Raw genomic sequence first — 15,279 nt, forward strand, 5'->3', positions numbered from 1 at the left:
GTCAGACTTTCTATGACACGCAATGATTGCCCTTTCACTTATTTAATTATTTCCTCCATTCACTACGTAGCTCAATTAAAGTCTTTTGTTAAGTAAAAAAATAGGCTTCATCCAAGTCAATAGCCAAAGATGGGTTTGGATACCGGACAAGCTGTTAAATATACTTTAATTTTGTAAAATGATGTTTCCTTGTATGAGGCATTTGAGGCATTTGCTGTATGAGCTAGATATTCTGTTGTTCCGCAGCTACCAGATAAAACAGGTAATCAATGTATTTGAATATATAGAACCATATCATGTTTAACTATGGAAAGAGAACTGACGTTTGTTTACACCCTTCCCGTTTTACAGCAAGGGTGTGAGTAGAACAGTGCGTCAGTCTACACACACAGTTATCTGATGTTTTCACTATTTTTTTACAACCAATGTTTCCCCAGACACATCTTTTACTTGACATGTTGTTTTATGAGTTGGGGTGGCATATGTTGTGCCACTTTTTACTTAAAGATAAAATAAACAAAATTACAATTCTGCCATCATTTGCTCACATTACAGACAGTTTTGGTTACCAATGACTTCACTTTGTATGGACAAAAAAACAAAGTGATTTTTCTAAATATATTTCTATGTTCCACAGAGGAAAGAAAGTCACATTGGTTTGAAATGTCATAATGGTGAGTAAATGATGACACAATTTTCTTTTTTGGGTTGAAAATTCAACACTCTAAGTTGACCTCTAAAAATGAGGAAATTAGATGCTAAAATTAATATACTTTGATGTATTTAAGAATGTCTGCTTGCTATAGGCTGGAATAAAAAGAAGGCATCTAAAAGATGGTCATAAAAATGTATCTTTAAAAACGTCATCTAGTGACACAACTTCCATGTCAACTAGTGACGCTCCAAGCGGTGTCATTGTAATTGAAGTAAGCTTAATCATTGGGCAATACCATTAACCTGCTATTAAACAATTTCAGCTCTAAAAACTATTACTAGTATAGCATTAGTACTAGTATTTGTGCACTGGTACATCTTACCCCAAAGCGTTTGGCACAATTTATCCCGCAGCTAAGTTACTGTTTTGAGAATGATGTTCCCCTTTTAAAGGGGTCCTATTATACTCTTTTACAAAGTCTTGATTTTGTTTTGGGGGTGTACTAGAACATGCTCTCATGCTTGGTGGTTCGAAAATCACATAATTTTTCACATAATTTACATTATTACAATACCTTTCTCCCCAGCCTGACACAAACGACTCAATTAGTTCCGGGTTTGATGAAGGCCCGCCTTCCGAAAAACGAAATGTATTGTGATTGTCCCAGTGCGTTGTGATTGGTAAACAGCTTAGATGGCGTTTCAGTATTGCCCCGCCCATTGCCAAAGCAACAAGTTCGTCAATATTGCCATATCAATTCAGGCCCGAGAATATTGAACAAGAGGATCTTGCAGAACCTTTGCACGCACGGATATTGCAAGACATATTAAAGTGGTAATGTTATAGTTGTTGTTTTTTTTTTTTTGGCTAAATCACGTTTTAGATGGGATGTCAACAACAGCTTAAAAATAAAGCAACGGTAATATGTATTATGTTTATTGTTCTTTAATTCTAACATTATAACATGAATTGCACTGAAACTGTTATTTAGTTGAATTTATTTATACCATAGTCCCACACTATTTGTGGCCAGTAACGCTGTACACAAAACAGAGCTCCGCTCACAAACGCTGCTTTATCAGACATTACATGCAAGATGAAATGAAAATGACATCCAAAACTTTCTGAAAATGTTTGGTTTCCATCAGAAATACAGTGTTCCGGATTTCGATTTTGAAACGTGCAGTGCTCCTCTGCCCCCAACCATTCAAATTTCCATAGGCGAAATTTACAATTTGTGATGTCATAAATACAGGGAAAACAACTTTGTAGTCCAAACGAGCCGTTCGTTGTAGTTCTTGAAAAGGGATTTTTTTAAAAACAAAATATCTCCCTTTGGAGTGAACTTTGAGATTTGTAACTTTGTAGATCGTTTTATGCCCAAACATACACACTACACACTGACTAAAATTCAAAAAGTGAAAAACACAACAACAGTGCACACACACAACAGTGAGTAGTGAACAAATGCGCACACACACACACACACACACCGTGAACACACACCCGGAGCAGTCGTGGTATTGAGTCGTGGTATTGAGGGTGGAGAGAGCGCTGAACATGCACTCCCCCCACCTACAATCCCTGCCGGCTGGGGACTCGAACCCGCAACCTTTCGATTACGAGTCCAATTCTCTAACCATTAGGCCACGACTTCCGCATTAGGCCACGACTTAACTTAATTTCATCCAGAAGATTCACATGCTTTTGCACATTTGTAATTGTTGATATACATTCTATTTGCCGTAAACCCTAGATAAATTGAATCTGTCACGTACAAATTTACTTTGTTACCTGTCCAGTATCTATCATTTAGATAAGACAGGCAGCTGTATACGATTTTTAAATATACAGTGACATGACCAAAATAGTTTACAGTTCCCTATATAAAGGAAGACACATTGCTCATCTGCTTTTTTTTTTTTTTTTTGTACAGTCATATACAAGAGGTCACCAAAACTTGCGTGAGTTCAGTATTTAGCTACCGTTCCTCCTTAATATAGTTACATACTCAGCCGTGACATTATTGTTCCTCTATCCTATCTTTCTTTTCTCTCTCTAATGGCAAAGACATACTCTCCCATACTCTGTATGTTCCTCCTTTACACGGTTTTATCTAATTTGGAGCTACGTGACCTCTGTTTAGAGTTCCTGGTGCTCTAAAACTACTTCACAATATAAAGTCTTTTGTGATCTCAAAACAAAAGTGGTTCATGAAACAAGTTAATATATAACTCCAGACAGTGTTAACTAAATAATGATAGTAATAATAATAATTATTATTATATAAATAATACATCACTGGCTTCCTTGAAAGAGCCATGAGATCAATTAAAATAACAATATTAAATAACATCATAACTATTAATATTACTATTTAAATAAACACCGCTAATCTTAAATTAGGAACATGCTATAGCCATGTATAATAACTAAAATCCCATGGCTTGTTAATAAAAAGTAATCAGACTGATGTACTTGTTTTAAATAATTAAGTTCCTCTCGCGTATGGTTTCTAAACCATACTTCCCCTTCCTGTCTAAAACTAGTGTTGATTTTGCCATTAGTACACATAACAAGCCACTATAATGCCATATACTCTCCCTTACTCTCTCTTACAAAGGCTTACAAACCTCTAAATGGCTCTTAGGTAACAGATGGTTCCCTGGAGAAGCACTTCTGCGCTAGTACAAACTAGACAAACTCACACTCAGTCATATCCAATTAAAACACAGTGAGCCTGTACTGTCCAGTTAAAGGGGCAGATCTCCAACCTCTAATCTCAAAAACAAGAGAAGAGAAGAGAAGAGAAGAGAAGAGAAGAGAAGAGAAGAGAAGAGAAGAGAAGAGAAGAGAAGAGAAGAGAAGAGAAGAGAAGAGAAGAGAAGAGAAGAGAAGAGAAGAGAAGAGAAGAGAAGAGAAGCAGCCTGATAACAAAAAGAATTGTTATAAACAATTTCTGAAAACCAGAAGCAACTAAATAAACTATATATTTTTTTGCATGTAGTGAAAAATTTGTATTCATCTCCTTGTAGATTTTGTTGAATCTTAATTTACAAAACAGACAGCATTCATTAACTATATTGGTTGTATTCGAGAGCTTCTTTATCCCAGATTAGCATTACAGCACTTTGCCTAGATTAGAGCTCGCTGTGAAACAAAGGCCTTGTTTCAGATGATCCAATGACATAAATTAACTTATAACGTATCAAAAACATCATATTAAAAATAGCAACAACACCAGGTCTGTTTCTGATAAGACAACATACTGGAGTATCAAGGAGGCAGCAGAATTGAATGACTTTGTTCAATAAACAAGAAGTTAATAGTACTTACATTTTAGACACAATACTGCTGGCTACTACGTCCAAAACAAGTTGCAAACAAAGCTACATCAGAGCAATTAGCAGCACACTTTAGAGGTCTTTGTTTTGGTAACGAATGATTCTGTGTTTTCGAATGAATTGGTTTAGAAAATGAATCAATGGCTCATTCATACCTTATAATTGTACCTAATTTACCACTTAAATGGTACACTTTAGGGGCTTTTGCTCTGAATAATTATAGGAGCTAGCCACCAGGGCGGTCTGAAATTAAGTGTCGGTCCATCTATCACTGTTTTCCATGCAAGTATTTGTAAACTGTATGTTTACACTGTTCTTTAAAATGGCAGTGTTTTGTATGGCATGCGTTAGGCCTGGCCAGTCAACATCCCCTTACATCATTGGTCGGTCCTTTTGTGCTGACCCTACTCTGAAGTAGGAGCTAATTTAGTCCTCCATAAAAACATTCCTTTAACGAAAAACATACAGAGTTTCTGCAGTGCGAACATGCCAAAAAAGCAGGCATTTAAGCTAATAGGAACTATTCTGGTACAACAGCCCATACAAGTACCTTAATGTACATATTAGTACTTCAAAAAGTACATATTAGTAACCAACTGGTACATATGGTACATATAGGAGCTGTACATATAGGAGTGAATAATTCAAATGATTACTCAAGACAGTCACCTTTTGTCAGTGTATGTAGGATACTTTTAATCCCATATTTTATATATTATCTCTCTCACACATATACGCTTGTCATTTCCCTCACACATGACATCTTGCCATCTATTTGTCATCCTGTCTTTCTCTCTTTCCCTTGCTTTCTGTCTTTGACAGGTCCACCGGTGGGACACAGCTGGACATGGTGCCAGACATAAAGACAAGACATACCCACAGGCTATTCTTCTACTGCACTCGTGGAACTTCACACACACAGTAGGACTTACTTTATTAGAAACACAAACATGCCCGGAGGCACGAGGTGGTACACACTGTGGTGCTATATAGGTCTACCCAGTTTATTATGTGTCTAACTAGGACTCCTGTCTGCCATAATGATCGTTTATAATTTGATATTTGAGTGAAATTTATGAAGTAAACTTATCAAATTAAGGCTACAAGATCACAATCAGAGCTGCAAGACAAAAGCAAATATTCTGAATGAAAAACAGGATATTTGATATCTATGGCAGCTATAATGATGTGACATAGCCAATCCCAAGAGTGCTCACTCACACCCAAGTGGATGTGCATGAATAAATATCGGAGAGTCTCAAAGTCATGGTACAGTGACTCACCACAGACTAACCCTCACACCACACAAAATGCAACAACATTGTAGCACTGAAACTCAAATTTAAGTTTGATCAAGTGTCAAAAAGGGCTCAATTAGTCACTAAGTAAGAACCAGTAAGAACTGAAAGTTGCAAACAATAAATTAACATTATTTTTTATTTATTTATATATTTTTTCCAAACAATAGTGGATTGTGGACAATAATAATTCAAGAATAAACGCATGTTTATTATTACTATTGTGTTTCATTTAATGTAACATTACTTTGAGACCTACAATTTTATAATGTGAATCATTCAGTTAGTTATTCAAAATGTTTCCCACTGACAACAACTGTGACCAATGACATATTTACACGTGATCATGATTTATGTGAGAAAGAGCAATATTAAAAAAAATAAAAAAACACACACTAACAGTAATAATAGCCCTTTTAATGCCTAAATATGGCAGTTATATTACTGCATTTTTTACAGAGCTTTTTCAAATGGACAAACTGACTATGTAAGACTTTAAATTAGCCATATAAAATGTTCACATGAAATCAAATCAAAGTGCTCTTTTATTTATATTTTATTTACTTTCATTGCTTCAGCAACTTTTGGAGCCTTTAAAGTACAAATGGGTAAGAAATGTTAGCGGTGAGTTAGCTAAGGACAACGCTGAACGCCTATCATGCCAAAAATATTCTAGATAATTTAGTCAGCTCACTAGGTTTTGAGCGTCGAGTTATTTTATTCCGTTTTGACTGCGGAAAGTCTTTTGTAGGCTACTCAAAGTCTTCCACAGGATCATTCAAATGTGCCTCACGTTTTGTTTGGTGTTGCCAGGCGAAAGTTGTGTTCCTTACAAACACTTACAAGCACAGACGAGCATTATTATAAAACTAAAATGTAGTTGTGGAGTTTTTCCAGCATTCGAGACTGTCCATGGTCCTTAAAACATAACACGGTCACGGCGCAAATCAAATCATTACCAGTGGGTTAATCTACAAAATAAAATTTATTTTCAAATACATACTACTTATTGTATAGCCTATCTATAGTAATAAACCCATCAGCACACACAAACAAACTCAGATCGCAGGCTTACCTGAAGTCGAGATTAATATTAATAGGAAAAGTCGATGCGTCAGTGACATAGTTCTTTATTTAAATGTCGTTCTTACAAATAATAATAATAATAATAATAAAAGTTATTGATAATGCAAAAAAATGAAAACAGAAGATGTCTTCCGTGTCAAGAGCTCTAGGTCCGTTAACTCGGTGGCTTTCGGAGGTTTATTTCCTTTGGAGGATTGAGATCCGCTACAGGTGGCTCATAGAGGCAGCGAGTTAAATAATCCTGCAGGGGGGAGGATACTTGGGCTTCAACCTAGATTGCGAAACAGGACTCTTGAAATCAGTGTGACACATTCATTTCTTTTTCTCCAACACACCCAACATAAAGAAATTCAGGTATTTATTAATAATCTTAACAAATAACCCTCGTGAAATAACCCATTTATTTATTTATTTATTTATTTTCAATCAAAATAGTAAGTAGTAGTAGTAGTACGAGTAGTAGTAGTAGGCTATAGTAGTTTTTACATATAAAATATTAGATCCCGTGGCACACATTTGGTTTCTACGTCATGGGTTTATTCAGAAAATGTCATTTAACAAGGATTCTTTTATTCAAATCAATGGTTAACTTTCTATTTTAAAATGTTCTAAGATAGACTTACTATGGGGTGCTTATGTGTTGCTTTATTTGCATCAGTTTGGAGCATTTGCATCAATGTGCAGTTTATTTGCAATAACATGAGTGATGGGAGTGCAGAAAATTCATCAGGACTACAGACCTCTCAGAATTGAAATTAATTGCCATAGAGAAACAAGAAACTTAAAACAACAACAACAACTTAAAGATGCAGAAAAATGTGTGAACAATCCAAGCTCCAACAGATAAAACTTAGCTGTGCCAAAACAACTAACATGCCAAAGTAAAATGTCAGCAAAACAAACAGCTTGAATTCTTTGGATCATAATTTGTTCTGATGGAACATACTTCCTTGTTATTTTCTTTATTTACATTTAATCAAAATCTTTTCCTGATGTGTCATTTACTGTGTGATAAAGGCTGATACGTTTAGGGTAGGGTTAGGGTAAGGGGATAGAAAATACAGTTTGTGCAGTATAAAAATATCCCTATAATGATGGAATGTGTGCTCGTGTGTGTGTGTGTGTGTGTGTGTGTGTGTGTGTGTGTGCGTCACTTTTTCATAATTTATTCCGTCTCTGTATCATGGAAACACTTAATTCAGATTGTTTATCACATTACGTTACAATTAGAAACAGGAGTGTTATTACTATATATTTTAACCTATATTGTCACATCGGCCATATACTGACGCACATTCAGTTAAATTGGACAATTATAGTACACCTTATTGTGAAACATTTTACAAATTCTTTTTCATAAAATTAACTCAAGCCTTTAAATAAGATATGTATTTTATGAGGCTATAAAAGGCCCCCTGCTTTGAACTAAAGCATATTTGGAGATGTCAACGTAAAAGTCAAATTTGAGGTTTGCAGACGATGAAACATGAGTAAACCCCAATAACAAATATGAAAATTAAAACCATGGAGAGGAAACCAATATGAAAAGAGTCTGACGTCAAAGCTTTATTGTTCTGATTCATTTCAAAAACGCATTAAGACTGTCACAATAAGGGTGGGAACTAAGTGCTCATATCTCCAATGGAATCGCTCTGTCTGATACTATTTTAAAGAATAATGTCTTGACATTTAGTGCTCAAACTCCTTCACTTGTATCAAGTAGCTACAGACACTCCCTTCCTTCTTATCACTTTGGAAAATTTGTGGATTGCCAAGGACAGGATGGCAACATAGGCCTTTTGTTTAACCAGCAGTGATAAAAAGAACGACTGTGAACACTCCAAGCTCTAACAGATAAAACTTAGCCATGCCAAGACTCAGAGTCAACTAACATGCCACAGCAAAATGTCAGCAAAAAAAAACAAAAAAAAAAACAGCTTGAATAGTTCATAATTTCTTCTATTGGAACATAATTCCTTGTAATGTTCTTCTTAAGGTACTTATGTTTAATAAACACATAAAAATAATAATTTTACTAGACAGTTTACATATAGGGACAATGTATCTCCTACAGAGGCCTCCAGATCAGAACATCATGTAATGAGAATGTCTTGGGCCCTTCAGGTCTAATCTCTCATCTTCTGAACATTCTACACACACTTCATTGAAAGCTAATCAAAAGCTTCCCCTGATGTGTCATTTACTGTGTGATACAGACTGATCTGTGTTGGCATTCAGACTATATAAGAGGGTAAAGAGTTAAAGAGCCGCGGCAACCATATTGTTAACATTTCAAATGGTCATAAAGACAAATGGGGGTTTGTGTAATGAGGAGGGTTTGAACTCTAATCTGTGCAGGAATGCAAAGTCATTCAGTGTTGAGTCAGTATTGTCAGTGTAGCAATGGCTCTGACAGGGGTGTACCACACATTCAATTTTTCCATCCCAACTACCAAAAATGTTCCACTAAAAATATGTTTTACTAAAATTCCCATCAAGTCAAAAAAAATGTATTACTGAATGTCCTTGGAACGTTCGAAATGTCCAGTTTTTTAAATGTTTTAAAAATGTTTTGTTCATGCAAACATTAAGTGAACATTCCATGTTATCATTTTGCAAACATTACGGAAACGTTACTTTTAAATGTTATCTGAAAAAAAAGTAGTAACATTTCAAAATAATAAAAAAAATAAATAATAAAAAAAATAAAAATAAATAAACACTAGATGAATTCCAACTAAATCTTTTCTGGAAAAAAGTCTCGATTCTGCATCACTTTTATTGGACTCAAGCTAGGTTATTTATGTTAGTTCAGTGCTGGTGATTTGGGATGGAGGAAGCAGATTTAATTCAGGTTTTACAGATTTATTGACCTTTACTAGACTAAAATGCAAGCATTTTGGGTTAAGCATCACAATTACGCACAGGAAGTGCATTTTGCCCTACCCTTTCTATTTCATGAGAACTCTTTCCATTGTATAATTATGAAAATGTGAGGGAATCCAAACAAGTATTGAGATAGGCAGGCAAATCATCATGAGAGATAGCTGGTTGGCATTGTTCCAATAATGAGAAACAGAACTTGGGAAATTTGCAGCATATGAAACATTTTTATTGTCTAGTTAAAAGAATAGATGTTTACATGTGGAACATGTCATGGGTTTTTATAGTAGGTACTGAAACTTGACCTTTCAGGGAGATTTAATGATAAGAGTTAATTAATTAGTTGGAGCACTTTTTCAAACCTGCTTATTTGAGCAAAACGTATTACGTATTTTGTGTAAACTTTTGTTGAAAGCCAATTGGAATGTGCGAGAAAACAGGTGAAATGAGTTCAAATTTCTGAGAAATGTGTCTTTGTTTTGAGAAAAGAATGAATGGTTTGGGAAATTGTGCCAACTGAATCAATTATAGTTGGTTAGCAATTAAGATAACCTGTAATGTGATTGGAACATTATTTAGTTGTGTGGAGTTTTCCAAATAGTATAAGCAGGTATTTACTTTTTAAGCTTTATTCTTAAAGTCAAGTGATCTTACAACATGCATTTATGTATGTGTGTGTGTGTGTGTGTGTGTGTGTGTGTGTGTGTCAGTTGTTACTGGTTATTGACGTATCACAGGAAGTAACATGAGGAAACGGGAACAAAAATAATTGTAAAATGGAAGTTCCCAGAAATGTATAAAATACTAGTGCTGTCATTCTTCTTTTATGATGCTCATTGTCTCATACCTGCAGCTCAAATTCTCTCAATAATAGACTCTATGGAACACATCTGAGCCATTGATTTGATGTCTTTTCCTCGGGGGGTTCTATACCATCAGTATGTGTTTTAAGTGGTTGTTCGGCAAGATTATTATATTTGCATATGTTGCTTGTTCCTATGATACATGGGACAGAAGTTTTATGTGTGGCCAGTCATAAATCCTTGTGCCTTTAATTAAAGCAGAAGAAAAACAGGAGTACGTTCTTAAGGTTATGGCAAACCTGACAGTTGTACAGCTGCAGTATTGAGTAAAAATGTGAACAGCCTATATGATTTTAGTAAAATAATAAAATAATAAAATAATCAGATCAAATAGTTTTGGTTTTGTGTTATAAAGTAAAACTGTTTTAAAGCATGGGAATCATTCAGTAATAAAATATAGCAGTACACAGTGTACAAAATAAAAAAGAAAAGAAAATGAAAACATTTACAGTCATGGCCAAAAATATTGGCACCCTTGGTAAATATCATCAAAGAAGGCTTGGAAAATTAATCTGCATTGTTAATCCTTTTGATCTTTTATTTAAAATATTCACAAAAATCTAACCTTTCATTGGATAATAAACATTTAAAATGGGGGAAAATATCATTATGAAATAATGTTTTTCTCTAATACACATTGGCCACAATTAATGGCACCCTTTTATTCAATACTTTTTTAAACCTCCATTTGCCAGTTTAACAGCTCTAAATTTTCTCCTATAATGCCTGATGAGGTTAGAGAGCACCTGACAAGAGATCAGAGACCATTCCTTCACCCAGAATCACTTCAGACCCTTTAGATTCCCAGCTCCATGTCGGTGTTTCTTCTCTTCAGTTCACCTCACTCATTTTCTACAGGGTTCAGGTCAGGGGACTGGAATGGCCATAGCAGAAGCTTGGTTTTGTGCTCAGTGACCCATTTTTGTGTTGTTTTTGAGGTTTGTGTTGTCCAATCCAAACATGACCCATCATAAGATTTCTAACAGAGTCAGTCACTTATTGATATTTTATCTGTTGGTATTTGTTGGAATCCATGATGTCATGTGTCCAAACAAGATGTTCAGGACCTCCAGCAGAAATATAGGCCCACAACATCAAAAATACAGAATTATATTTCATTGTACACATGGGGTACTTTTTATCCCTGTGTTCACCAAACCCATCTTGAGTGTTTGCTGCTAAAAAGCTCATTTTTTAGTTTCATCTGACCATAGAAGCCAGTCCCATTTGAAGTTCCAGTCGAGTCTGACAACTGAATATGCTGGAGATTGTTTTTGGATGAGTGAGGAGAATTTTTCTTGAAACCCTCCCAAACAACATGTGGTGATGTAGGTTTTTGATGATGTAGAATTTTTTTTTAAGGTTTATATTCACATTATATTCAGTTTTGTTAAATGACACCTGTCAATAATTCAAATTTACACAATTCAAATTCAAATAGTTTTGTCATATTATAAGCTCCATACAGAGACAACTAAAACATCAGCTCCAGTGGCGCAGATGGTCAATCGTGCCTTTTGCCAACCTTTTTTTTCTCCCTTTTCAAATCTCATATTGAAAACAGTTGACTCTGCTGTTCTTCTTTTCGTTCTTCCTGTACACCTTGATTGACAGATGTCTCGTCCAGTCAGCGGTGAGTAATCTATTCCCAAACCAATGGCGCTGTCTCAAACTATACCTGCCTCTTCCGGTTTGTCTGATTTGTCGTTGTGTTTTCTGACTTGTTATAATGTTTTCTGAATTATTGTTGTGTTTTCTGAATTATTGTTGTGTTTTCTGAATTATTTAGTTTTTTAGATTTACATTTACATTTTCGTTTGTAAATTGTTTTTTTGTTTTTCTGAATCGTGATTTGTTTTGCACTTCTCGGCCACTGTAATTTCCCCCCATTTTAAATTCTTATTATCCAGTGAAAGGTTCGATTTTTGTGAATTTTTTTAATAATAGGATTAACAATGCAGATTAATTTTCATAGCATTCTTTGATCATATTTACCAAGGGTGCCGATATTTTTGGCCATGACTGTATATTTATAAGGTTGTTGTTTGTTTCTGAATATAATATAAGATTAATTATTCATTAATTTATGATATTTGGTAAACACAGAAATTAGTCATCATATATCTTCACTTCCTTTTGTCAGTTAAAAAATGCATCCACTGGGAAGTCTTTTTCAGCACAAGGAAGCCCATTATTTTCACACTAAATATATAACTTCTTCCTTATTGTTCTGGTTTAAATGGAAGTGTTTGTTAATGTCCGTTAATGCCAACATAAAGCAGTATCTCAAGAAAAAATGTATTCCGGTAAATTTGTTCACTTAAGTTCTATTGGGATATTCTATTATTAGAAAGAGGGCACTGAAATGTAAAAACACAAGGAAGATGACTATAGATATGAGCAGTCCTGTCATTTTACACTGAGCAACAGTCAAACAAAAGTCTTAAAGTAGACCAGGGATTTCCTCCTAATTTTTACAAAATTGGAAAATATGAATAAATTATAAAAGCATTGCAGCTTGAGGCTCAATCGATGCATAACAGTCCCCTTCGTTTCACTCTCTGTTTGATCAGTTGTGCTTAGGACATGATACACCTTTATGGCTTTATAACATGTAGGTTGCCAGAGTGACAAAGGTCACTTGATCCTCAAATCTTTGTTAGAAAGCTGCTCCTTTGGCCACCTTGCTTACTGGGACAGATACTAATTTTAGAAACCTACAACTTTCCTGATAAGATGAGTGCTAAAGTTATTTTGAAGAGTTCATTTAGCAGTGGTACAGTGGCATATCTAATGTGTGACGTATATATGGCTACAAAAGAACAGTTTGTGGACTTTTAACCTTTTGAGTGACATCTAATCTGTTATATTAACAGTATAATTGAGACAATTAGCAGGTCTCAAATCATTGCAGATTCTTATATACTTGGAAATTGATACATACATATTTGAAAAGTAACAATATGGATGAAAATGTAAAAAAAAAAAAAAAGTAGGGGACGCCCACTAATAAAAAAAAAAAAAAAACAGGTCTAACAATTTTTTCATACATTCAAATGACTTCACTCCTCAAACAAAACAAACAAAGCATCTGTTAATTATGAAGCTGAATTTATTACCCCGAAACGAACAGGGCCATACATATCTCTGTTGAATATAATTGTATTAAAACTTCCTTGAAGTTGTAAGATATGAAAACATGGTTAAAATAAAATGATCATTAGCAGCACATAAAATGAGCCAGTCTATTATAATAGGAAATGATAGTGATCTAAATGTTTCATAAACATTTTTAAAATCATATATTTTTATTTTAATGTCAAATCTTTCTGTGGTGGCAAAGCAGAATTTTCAGCATCTTTACTCCAGTCTCCAGCGTCACATGATCCTTCAGATATGCTTCTAATATGCTGATTTGCTGCTCAAGAAACATTATCAGTGTTGAAAACACAGTTGTGCTTAATGTTTTTATTTTTATTTATTTTGAATAGAAAGCTCTAAAGAACAACATTTGAAACAGAATATAATTTTTTGCAACACTATAAATGGGTTTACTGTCCCTTTTGATCAATTTAATGCATCCTTGTTGAATAAAAGCAAAACCCTTTTTGCTAAAAAGTTAATTAACCAGATGTGTCCTTCATTCACATTCAAGGGCAAGTTGCTATGTGGGAATGGTTGTGAACCTCAAGGAACTTCATAGATAGGCCTTGAAAAGCTAGTTGTACAGGGCTGGGTAGAGAGCTATAAAAAAAGCGATACTTTTAGCATTAATTGCTCAATTTTAGAAAGGTTTGCTTCTTTGTAATTACTTTAAGTAATTAGAGTAAGCTAATTGCTCTGACTGTCACCCAGGCAAGCACCTTGATTTATGGTCACCATGACAGAGCAAGACTCAAGATTAGATTCAAATTCACCCCTACTTTTGCATTAGTGCTTCAGAACCTTAAGTCCACTTACTTAAGCCCTTCATCTAAAAAAATACATGGTATGTTTACCAAACAAGATACTGAAGGGGTGGATCTCTTACAGTAACATCACACACTAGAAATAAATCCATGCATCCGAACACACTGATCTCAGCATTTTTATTGTTTTTCCTAATCAATAATAAAGTCAAAATGGACAGGTATAGCCCTGTGTATCAGATCACAAGAATCTGTTATAAAATAAGACGAGAGAAAAAGATCATTAGCTACAAATTTGGCATGGTGACAAAAAAGGGGAAAAAAGAAAACATCAAAAATTTACATGCAAAAAAACAAAACCAAATTGTAGTGTTATTAACTGTATGTAAACAAAATAAATACTTTCAGGAATATACAGCAAGAAGCCAAAAAGGGAGAGAGAGAAAGAAAAAAAAAACCTTATGGTGGCAACCACTGACAGATTGATGGCTGGCATTATTCAAGCCACACAGGATATCATTCAAGGCTTAACAGTGTCTGCGGGGCTTTACACATTGAACCAGAAATTCTATTTCAGCTGTGCTTCACATCAAATCATAAAACTAATTACAGAACAAAACTGCAGGGCACAGGATGAATTTAAAACAAAAATAAATGCAAAGTGAATTGACAGCCTGTGCATCTGAATAAAATTAGATTTCAAATCATCGCATCTTTGGATCTCCTTGCCCTTAGTTATTGAAACAATACTAAAGTGACCAACTTCAAGAACCTTTCAGAAGTTCAGAAAATTGTCTCTGAAAAGGAAAGAAAACAGGAAATCCTACAATAAAAAAGACAAGTTTAATGGCAAAGGGACTATTTGAGGCGTTTTTTAATGGTAGCCACATCAGTCATGCTACATACAGTCACTCTTTAATATCTATCCCTGCTTCTGTGACCAGTGATACGAGGTATAAAAACATCAGCTGTGATGATTTCATTTTAGTCATCGCACTCCTCATTAATGTGATTATTATTACTACCATGGCTGTGAACGGAGTACCCCAACCTTCCTAAATGTGTCCTAGTGGTCAGTTTGTGTTCCCTAAGAGCCGTCCGCCTGTCAAACAATCTTACACGTGGTTCTGTCCTTTTGGGGATCGGTACACTGCAAAAAAAGTTCAGACCTCCCAACTCAAAATTTTCTAGTGACTGATTACATCTAAATTTTTCCATTGGCTCAAAATATTATTTCTCTTT

This window comes from Barbus barbus (genome assembly GCF_936440315.1).
Source record: "Barbus barbus genome assembly, chromosome: 4".
Lineage (NCBI taxonomy): Eukaryota > Metazoa > Chordata > Actinopteri > Cypriniformes > Cyprinidae > Barbus > Barbus barbus.